The sequence below is a fragment of the Platalea leucorodia genome (assembly GCF_965183815.1).
Source record: "Platalea leucorodia genome assembly, contig: HAP1_HAP1_SCAFFOLD_46, whole genome shotgun sequence".
In the NCBI taxonomy this organism is placed as follows: domain Eukaryota; kingdom Metazoa; phylum Chordata; class Aves; order Pelecaniformes; family Threskiornithidae; genus Platalea; species Platalea leucorodia.
In genome coordinates, this window is record NW_028121454.1 from 585,981 (window position 1) to 596,761 (window position 10,781).

The following is a 10,781-nucleotide window of genomic DNA, read 5'->3' on the forward strand; positions in this document are numbered from 1 at the left end:
TCACTTTTAGGGATCAAAGGCTCATTTTAGGCTCTGAAGTCTCTTTTTAGGTTTCAAAGCCACATTTTTATGATCCAAAGGCTCCCTTTCAGTTTGCAAAGTCCCCTTTTAAGATACCAAAGCCTCATTTTGACTTTCCAAAGCCTCAATTTCAGGCTCCAAAGGCTCAGTTTTAGGACGCCGCCAGCTGTTTTGAGGGCCCAAGTTGCATCTTGAGTTTCCAAACCCTCGTTTTTAGGGCCAACTGCCTGTTTTACGGCTCAAAGCTTCATTTTTAGAGTACAAAGCTTTGATTCTAGGCTTGAAAGCCTCCTTTTGATGGTCCAAGCCCTCATTTTCAGGATCTAAACTCTCATTTACAATTTCCAAGCCCCACTTTTAAGATTCAAGGACTCATTTCAAGGGCCCACAGTGTCATTTTTAAGTCCCCAGTTCCGATTTTGGAGGTCCAAAGCCTCATTCTTAGAGTCCAAACCCTTATTTATAGGGTCCAAAGGCTCATTTTTGGGCCCAAACCCTCAGTTTTAGCTTCTAAAGCCTCCTTTTCAGGGACCAAAGCCTCGCTTTCAGGAACCATAGCCTCATTTGTAGGATCCAGTCTGCAATTTGGACAGCCCAAAGCCTCATTTTGACAGCCCAAATACTCATTTGGTGGGCCCAAAGCCTCATTTGAGGGTCCAAACTCCTCATTTACGCTACAAAGCCTCAGTTGTTTCATGTCCAAAGCCTCATTTTGAGCCTCCAAAACCCCAGTTTTAAGGTGAAAAGCCTTAGGTTTTGGTACCAAAGCATCATTTTAGGGCACAAAGCCTCATTTCAGGGTTCAAAACCTCCATTTCCTTTCCCAAGCCCCATTTTGAAGGCCCAAATCCTCCTTTGGAGGGTCCAAACTCTCATTTATAGGCTCCAAAGCCCCCTTTGACAGCTCAAAGCCTTCACTGGGGTGCCCAAAGCCCTATATTCAGGATCAAAGCTTCAGTTCTTGGGGCCACAGAGGAACATAACGTGTTCCCCTCGTTTGCAGGGTCCCGAGTGTCATTTGTAGCATTTAGCCCATCCTTTTTAGTGCCCAAAGAGTCCCTTTGAGGGCCAAAATCCTCATTTTTTTTTGTTCCAAACCTGTCTTTTATTACCCATAGCCTTTTTTGGGGGCCCACAGTTGCCTTTTTAGGATTTACACCATCACTTTTAGGGCAGCAAGCCTCTTTTCAGGGTCCAAAGCTACATTTAGAGGGTCCAAGGCCTCATTTTTACTTTCTAAACTCTTAGTTTTGCTCCCAGAGCGTCATTTTAGACTTCAAAGTTTCATGTTAGTGGCCCAAAGGCTCCATTGTAGTTTGCGTAGTCTCCTTTATAGACTTCAAAGCTTCATTTTGACTTTCGAGAGCCTCACTTTCAGGCTCCAAGGTGGCATTTTTAGGATCCAGCCAGTCGTTTTGAGGGCCCAAGCCGCATGCTGAGTGTCCAAACCCCTCTTTTAGGGCTCACAGCTTCATTTTTAGGGCCCAAAGCTTCATTTTTGGAGTACAAAGCTTTGATTCTAAGATTGAAAGCCTCCTTTTTAAGGTCCAAACCCTCATTTTCAGGGTCCACACCCTCATTTGCAATATTTCCAAGCCTCACCTTCAAGGTTCAAGGACACATTTAAAGGGCGCAGAGCATCATTTTTAAGACACCAATTCTGACCTTGAAGGTCCAAAGCCTCATTTCTAGAGTCCAAAGCCTGATTTAAAGGGTCCAAACCTGTCTTTTATTAACAACACCCTTTTTTCAGGACACACACTGGTGAGGGCAGGCGGGGGTCGGATCCTTGGTGCTCCGTGGCAGGTGGGCTGGATTTCCAGGCACAGGTGGTGGCTGCTGGCATTGGGTCCGGCTCTCAGGGGTTCTGGGGCATGCGGGACAGCTGTCTGGGCGTGTGGGGCGGCTGCTGGTGTCAGGCCGGGCTCACGAAGCTGCAGAGAGGCGCCTGTGAAGAGAGGAGGCTGCTGAGGCCCCGCTGCAGCTGCGGTGCCACGTGGGTGCCAGGGTGCGGGGCAGCGCTGGGCGCCCTGTGGGGTTTGGGCACCTGGCTGCACGTGGCAGCTGTGGGCACGGAGAGCTTTGTGCAAAAAACGGGGCACCCCGCACCCCTCGGCTGGGGCTCTGCTCGCCTGCCCATGGCTCGTCTCCTCTCGGCCCTGACCATCCTGACCTGCCTGCTCTGCATGTGCCGGGAAGGAGACCTGACCCCGGCAGGCCGAGGGGACCAAAGCCGGGCACGGCACTGCAGGGCCAGCAGAGCCTCCTGGTCGCCTTTCTCAGCGTGCCTGGCAGGGACCAGCGCTCGCCTCCATGCCCGTCCCTGACCAGGCAAGGGGACAGCCTCGGCTCACTGCTCGCTGAGGTGCTCTCCATCCTCTCTTCACAAGACCTATCCAAAGGGATACGTACCCTGCACAGACAAAAGCCCTGCCTGTGCTGAGAACGCGCACGCTGGCAGTGTTGGGCTGCAGGTGGGACAGACTGACTCTTTCTCCAAAGCAAGGCACAGAGCTGGGAAGGTTCGGCACCACGGTCTGCGTTGCTGGGACACCTTGGCTGCGGTGAACACCTGGGATTTACGTCATCACCTAACAGAGGGATTTCTGCTGCGGGGTTCACTGGTAGGGAGATGTCACTGTTGCAGTTCTCACTTTTCATGGCAACGTCATCCCTTGTTGTTTTTACTTTCTGACCTTGCTCTGCCTACGTCTCTCGCTGGGTCGGCTCTTGTCAAGGCAGGGTCACTTGTAGCCAACACTTGCCACAGTAAGAAGGGCTTTCAGAAAAGAATGCCCATGAATGGAGAGGCCACTTAAAGCATCTTACAGCAGAAACCTCAGTCGAGTCTAGCCAATAAGTAACTCGGCACTCCAGAATACTCTAAATGCTTCATGACCAACAGCAGCCATCTCATACAGAAGTTTGGCAAAAAACCTCCCAACAACTCACTGTTTCCTCTTCCTCCACAGACAGATCACACCACACAATGCCATCCCAAACAGCACGGAGCCCAAGACTGCCACGGCGCCTTCTATGCAGTATTTCTGGAAAGCATTGGGATCCACAGCATTTGAGTTTCTCCTGCCATCCACACCTGGAGGAACAATTCTGCACGTTAGTGTGTCGTGCACACGACTGGCAATCTCACAGGAGGTCTGACATTGCCAGGAAATGGTCTCTCTCACTTTGTTAGCATCTTCGAAGGAGTGACCATCTCGGGCTGCAGCATTTCAGTAGAAACAAAGGAAACTCCCAAAGCCATTGCAAACCAATGCACTCTGGAGCCTCTCTTTCTGCATCCCTGCATCAGGGAGTGCCACCCCCAGCTCTCCCTCCCCAGCCCAGCACCCACACCCCGAGGGGACGGAGTCAGGCCCTCTCACGAGGCACCTCAACATCGCTCTCCCCCTTTGCCTTTTCTCCACCATGGGCACCACTTGCATCTACTGAACGAGGTTCAGATGGCCTCGTTCCCAAAATGGCAGAGTTCTGAAATTCCTGGGAAAGGGGGGCGGTGGGAGGCGAGCACTTGACCACATCCACAGAGGGTTACCGGTGTCTCTCTGGCACACTGCTGGCAAGAACCTCCACACCCCCGAGACGACAGCCATCCTCAGAGAGCCGCTCCTGGCTCCCTTCAGAACACTTGCTCTGCACTAATAGTTCGGCTGCTGACACCATGTGCAGTAGCCAGCACCAGGGGAAGAGCCTGCAGACACCCAGGGATTTTGAGATATGACACTGGATGACCGAGGGACAGCAATTACCTGGCACGCCGCTTGGTTGGATTGCCCCCGTTTTTCCGTCAGAGACTGGCACTGAGGGACTGCCTCCTTCCTCAAGCGCCTCCTTCTCCACGGTCTCACCGTCCATCTCTTTAGAAAGAAAGTGGGTCAGTTTAAGTAGAAGTAACCGTTCCTCCTCAGGAACACGGTACCTTCAGGAGGCAAAATACATTAATCACACTCAGAAACAAAGCCTGGGTGTTTGGGGGTGCACCTCATCACTGGTCCAAACAATGTGTCATTCACGGAAAAAAATTAAGCACGGGACACTTTCCAGTTTACCACTAGACGGCAAAACCTGACCTGCTGAGAGACCGGGAGGTTGCAGGTCATCTTCCTGTTCACATTGCACTCGGTTCATTTTGGGCAAACTGCAAGATGACGGTAAATTACTTCCCTCAGAGAGGACAGGAGGATACTGCAGCCAACTCAGGTGGGGAAAGAGCCCTTTGGAGAAGCACGTCCCATCATGCCAACTCCATCACACACTAAGGGTAACAGCCCCACACAGTGGAATGAACCCCAAGCTCTTGCAACCGTGTTCTGGGCACTTTCACATGTGGCAGTGAAGAGCCCGCAGTCCCCCAAAACAAGAGGAAAGCCACAACCAAGGTATCTAAAACAAAACTACACACAGACAGCTAAACCACCCGAGACTGAATTCACAGCCTTTCATTTTAGCTGCCTTCAGGTTCAGTGTCCAGCCTCAAGCTGGGTGTCCAGCTTTCACCTGTCCCTGACCCCGAGGTCTCACAGAGTCCTCAAACATCAAGGAGAACAACGGGGCTGGACCAGGCGGTGAAGTCGGGGCTGCTCCGACCCTGGCCAGGGCATGCCTGCAGCCCCGGCAAAGTCTGCCGCTCTCAGCGACCCCAAGCTGCCTGCACATCCTCTCTGCCGCCCAAGGGCTCTCTCCCCTCCAGCCACTGGCAGCAAGGTGTGAGCACCACCAGTTCCTGCCAGCTGGATACCAGCGTCTGCCCAGAACAGCTCTGGCCAGCGATGGGATAACTGGGGCAGCAGCTGTGCCTGGGACTCAGCCGGCACCACAACTGGCAGCAGAGACTCTGCACCATCTCTGCAGCTCACCAGCACCTGCGAGGTGTGCAATCGCGCGTCAGTGCAGCGAGGCTCTCCTCGAGCCCTTTCTGCTTGGGCTGCCTATGGCTTGTCCATACAGCTGTCTAAAACCTCAGCTTCCCAAGCCTTCTGGTTAAGAGTGCTATCCACCCACCATGTGCCGCTTTCTCCAGTTGTCCCAGGATTTCCTTTAGGACTTCCGATGACTGCTGGGAAGATTGCCCCAGTCTGGCTTTATACTTTGCTCTTTGAGGACCTTAACAGAAAGGATCCAGTTAAATTTCTCACTACTAAAATACTGAAAAGGAGTGCTTAGTCTGTGAAGTCAGCCAAGACTGACTACTCACCCCTGGGATGCCAGCTGAGCTCCAGCGCAGGATCCAGCTGAGGAGCTGGAGCCACATCTGCAACCAAACACCCGTGACACATTTCCATCATACACTGTGATATACACCATCATAACTGAACAGCAGAACATACACGGGGATCACGGAATGTCACGGCACACACAGCACAGGTCTATATTCTCACACCCGCACGCATTTGGGCTTGGAGCTGGCAGCTCGCAAAGGCAGTAAAAAGCCATGACGTACCCATGCGATCTCCCTGCGCGTCCGCCCTGGGACCCAGCCGGGAAGCTGGATATCCATCGCCTCCCGCCACGTCTGGAAACAAACAGAACAGAGCAGCTCCCGTGAAATATTTCCGTATACTTCCTCAGAGCTGAATGGCAGGGAATGCAGTTCAAGCGCGGGATTGCTCCATGGCACTCCTCTCTCCCTTCCACTCCAGAGCATCGTGCAGACAGTTCCTGGGTGCCTGGACCATGCTGATCCAAAACAACCCGTGCACGGAGCTGTCGGGAGAAAGGACTCCCTGGAGCTCCCACCAGCTCTAAACTCAACCCCAACAAGCCCGCTGGCTTTGCAGCAGGCACTGGAAGCAGCGCAGGCTGGCAGAGACTGGCAAAGACAGCTTCCCAAGGCAGAGTGCCCCAGGGGACATCACTCAGCCTGACCCTTTCCCTCTCTGCTCTTCTGCATGTCTGAGCATTGGCCAAGAAATTATTAAGTAAAAATTCATAGGAACAGACTATGAAACCCTAAATGCTCATGCAATCAAGTGCCATACCTGTGGGGTCGCCCTGAGGCTCCCAGACAAGATCAGGCTGAGACGTCTGGTGGCCGTCGCCTACAGGCACAGCTGTAATCAAGCACATTTCCATTAGATGTTGTGAGCTACTTCTTTCCCAGTGACCTGCAGTGACTGGAGGGGAGTCAGGGAATGACGTGGCATCCAGATGTGGGTGGGGGGAGATTTCCAAAGCTGCAGAGGGGCCCGGGTGACCTGTTGGCTGGCACCTGGCAGCTCTCAAAGTACCGTTTCCAGGCCACGTGCAACTCCCCTCAAGGACCGGATGGACAAACATACGGCCCCTCGGGGATTTCTTACGGGGAGATCTCTGCTGTGCACAAAAGAAGCCCACATGAAAGCACGGGAGGAAAAAAATGATCATTCGCACATCTTATGGAGAAGAGCCCGCTGGGCAGCGAGAGGCTGCACAAGTGCTGCCCTGTCTGTTCCCCTGGGCTGTGGGCTGGGGCTGTGTGTCGGGGACCTGTGTTTGCCCAAGGAGAGCACTGCAGGGCTAGAGCAGGAATGCTCCCGTCTTCCTGAGCGGACACCTCCTGAGGACAGACGTCCCCGAGGCTGAAAGCTGGGACCCAGCTGGGGAGCGGCAGAGCCACGGCCCCAGGCACAGCTGTGAGCAGCCTGGGAGAGAAGTGCTCCTGTGGTCTGTTGCCCCTGCAACCATCACGAGAGCTGGCCCTGCGACGCCCTGCTCGGGCAGCCTTCCCCCGGCCTGCACGGCAGGGCCAGAGCTCTACGGCAGGGCCAGGCACCACTCCTGGCACCACCGTTCATCTGCAAAAGCCCCCTGCAGCAGCCGCGGCCCCTGTGCCTCCCTGCAGGGCGTCGGCCTCCCGCTGGCCCGAGGAGCTGGCCACAGCTCACCCGTCTCAGCCGAGCCCCGCTGCTCTCCCAGCCCTGCCCCACTACAACCCTGGCACTGCTGTCACCCCGAAGTGCGGTGGGCTCCGCTCCACGCTGCCCAGGGCTGGGTGCCGTCCCTTGCCCGCCTGCCTACCTAATCCCCGCGCTCGGAGCAGCCCGTGCATCCCGGGCTTGCAGGGCCACCAGGAGGAGGAGAAGAAGGAGGCGTGTGGGGGCCACAGCCCCCCATGCCTGCACCATGCTGCTGCTGCTGCTGCTGCTGCTGGCACTGCCAGAGCGATGCCCGCGGCACAGCAGAGCACATCACGGTGACGCACAGCGGGGGTCTGTGACCTCACAGCCCGGCCTCCCCACTGCAGCCATGCCCCCGCGGTTTCGCCCCTCCCCCTGGAACGCCCCGCCCCCACATCTCACCTCGGGAGGGCGGGGCTCCCGCAGGGGAGGGAGAAGGAGACTGCCCAGCTGGAACTGAATCTGGCTGCTGCTGTCAAAGACGATAAAAAATGTTCCTGGAAATGCATTAGCAACAGAAGGAGGGCTAGGGAGAATCTCCATCCTTTATTGGAGGCAGGGGGAAACAGGGACAAGGGACGAGGAAAAGGCTGAGGTACTTAATGCCGCCTTTGCCTCAGCCCGAGGCTCCTCAGTCCGAGGAGCTGATTGTTTTGTACTGCACTGACACAGGGCAAAAAAGAAAGGCTGTTTGTCTTGTCTGCACGAACGGCTGGAGAACTGTTACTCACTTGGGCCAGCTGTGAGCTTGGTGTTTGCCCTGGCACATCCAGAGATGGGATACACTGCAGGCACCTACTGCCCATTCCTGGTCACGGAGGGCTCCAGACAGCAATGAGGACCTGGAGAGCAGCTGTCTCCCACGGCGGGATTTGCCCCTTTCCATGTGTAATCCGGGGCTTTGGGTTTGGTGGGAGCGCAATGAATGAACCTAGGAAGAAAGGCATATGAAAGGTCACTGGCAGGCAGCTGCCCATTAAAAGCTCCTGTGTGTCTGGAGCAGTTTGAATTGCAGCCTCATCAAATTGCCTTTAAATTATTCCCTGTAAATGACCTTAACAGGAACCGGGAGCTTCTGCCAGCACGGTTCCAGTGAATATTGGCCGGGGCAGGGAGGGGGAAGGGAGGATGGGATGGGGGAACAACCCTTCCGGAAAACACCACCACCAACCACACAGACCCTTGGTCCTGAGATGCAGCGCCGGGCCGAGGGGCAGCCCAGGCGGGAGAGCGACCCTGCGCTCAGCAGGACCAGGCCGCTCTCTCCTCTGCCGCCATCAGCAGTGCTGGCAGGGTGAGCCCTCCCCTGCGCGGCCTCTGCCTCGGCTGCAGCCGGCAGCCAGGGAGGCTGGGAAAAGGGAAATGGGTTTGTGCTGCTCTCCCCAGGGCTGTCCTCAGCCAGGGCTGCACTGGTGGGAACTGGTTTCGGCTGCTGAGCGGGGCCCCCCGCCTGCCCCCGGCCCCTCTCTGCCCCCATTCTCCTCAGGCCGCTGGGCCTCTGGCCCCTCCGGCCCCGCCCCAGGCCACCTGGCACTGACAGGCCAACACCGGCTCTGCTGATTGGCTCAGCTGTGGCCAATGGCGCGGCTCTGGCTGGGTGGGCGGGAGCAGCCCGCGCCTCTCCTCCCAGAGCCGCCTGCGCCCCCTCAGGGGCGAGCGGGGCCTGAGCAGGGCCAGGCTGATGCGGTTTGGGGCCAAGGGAAAAGGGAGCAGGAGAGCAGCACCAAACCCCACCCCAAACGGCTTCCCCCAGCCCCGCCCTTCCCAGGCTCAGCCTCACTCCTCCTTCCCGGCTCCTCGGGCCCCTCTCCCCTCCCAGCGCTGCAGGGGGACGGGGAATGGGGCTGCGGGCAGCCCACAGCGCCTCGGCTCTGCCGCCCCTTCCTCCTCACGCCATTCCCCTGCTCCTGCCTGGGCCCCACAGGCCGCAGCTCCAGCCAGAGAACCTGCTGCTGCCTGGGCTCCTCTCCCGGGGCCGCAGGTCCTGGCAGGAGCCTGCTCCGCCCTGGGCTCCTCTCCACGGCTGCAGCTTGCTGGTGGAGCTGTCGATGGCCGCCTGAGGGTGACAGCGTTGGTGGCTGGGTCCTCTTCCAGGCGTCCATTTCCCAGAATCAGTGGCTGCTTGAGGCTGGCCGGGAGGTCAGCTGGAGGACAAAGTCACCTGGTCCAACCCCCCTGCTCAAGCAGGGCCTCCTGCAGACGCTTGTCCATGACCATGTCCAGAGGGCTGTGGAACATCTCCAGGGATGGAGACTCCACAGTCTCCCTGGGCAGCCTGTGCCGCTGCTCGTCACCCGCACAGCACCCTTTGCACGTCCCCTTTCTGGTCTGGGCATGAGGGCCCTGTCAGCCCATCTCTGCAGCCTGCCCAGGTCCCTCGGGACGGCAGCACGACCCCCTGGCCTAAGCGCCACTGCTGCCAGTCTGGTGTCATCGGCCAGCTTGCTGAGGGTGCACTCTCCCCATCGTCCAGAACATTAATTAAGGAAGATGATAAACAGGATCAGACCCAGTCTTGATCCCTGGGAGACACCCCTGCTTACTGGCCTCGCACTAGGCTTGGTGCCACTGAGCAGCACCCTCAGGGCCCGGCCGTTCAGCCCATTTCAGTCCCACTCGCTGTCGTCTCAGCCAGCCCATTTCTGTTTGAGTGACTTGATCTCCATATTTGACAAGAAGAGATTGCAAGATGGGCACATGCAAGCACACAGCTTTCAAAATCCCAAGACATAAACCTCCCACACTGGGCATTTCCTCCAATTGCCCCAAAACCTACAGAGAAGAAAACACCCCATCAATTACATATGCAAGGCCAACGAGTGGTTTTAATTCTGGCTTTGGCTTTTCTGACTGTTGGTACCAAGTGAGTGTTGTTTTTGCAAGGCGATCCCAAGAGCTGGGCTTAAAGCTCTTCCTCGCGGGACCTGTGGGCAGGCGGGCTCGCCGGCAGAGCTGTCCGAGTCTCTGGAAGGTCTCTCTGAGCTCTTCCTGGCCAGAGGCAGCACTGGGAGGGGGGGACAGGGTGGGCTGCTGGTGCCCTTTGTGCAGCTTGGTCCCTGCTGGGGACAGTTTTGGTGCTTCCTCGTTTTCTCTTCCTCCTTTTTCTTCTCCTACTCCTCCTCTCTGGCACAGCAGCAGAAAGATGCTGTGCTCCTTCTTCAGCCATGGTCACAATCTGTCCTCGTCACCACCGCAGCGCCCTGAGTCTTTGTCTGGCGTGCGTCTCTGGGGCGCTGAAACCCACCTCCTCCTCCTCCTCCCTGCTGAGGGGTCGTGGTCTGTGGTGCCCACAAACTGGCTGCAGACATCATAGCCCTGCTGTGGGGATCTGCTCCGCTCTCTCTGCCTCAGCAGGGTTTGCTCCCAAGCAGCCCTGGGTGCGGGAGCCCACTTGGAGCTGACATTGGAGGGCCCTGGAGCTGTGTCATCCCTTGGGGCTCGGTCACATCGTGGAGGACTTGTTCTCCACCTCCTCCTCCTCCTTGCTGGGCGGTGGTAGTCTCTGGTCTCCACGAACCAGCTGTGAAGATCATAGTCCTGCCACAGGGATCTGTTCTGCTCTGTCTGTCTCGGCAGCATTTGCTCGGGAGCAGCACTGGGTGCAGGAGCTGACTGGGAGCTGCCGTTGGAGGGGCCTGCAGCTAACTCATCTCTGGGAGCGTGATCACGCCTTGGAGGACCAGTTCTCCTCCTCCTCCCTGCTGAGTGGTCATAGTCCGTGGTGTCCATGCACCAGTTGCAGAGATCTTTTCCCCACTGCGGGGATCTGCTCCGCGCCCTCTCCTTGGCACCACTCTTCTGGCAGTGGGAACAAGGGCTGAATCCATGCTCCTCTTTGCTGATGTCTTCTCGCATGGTGTGCAG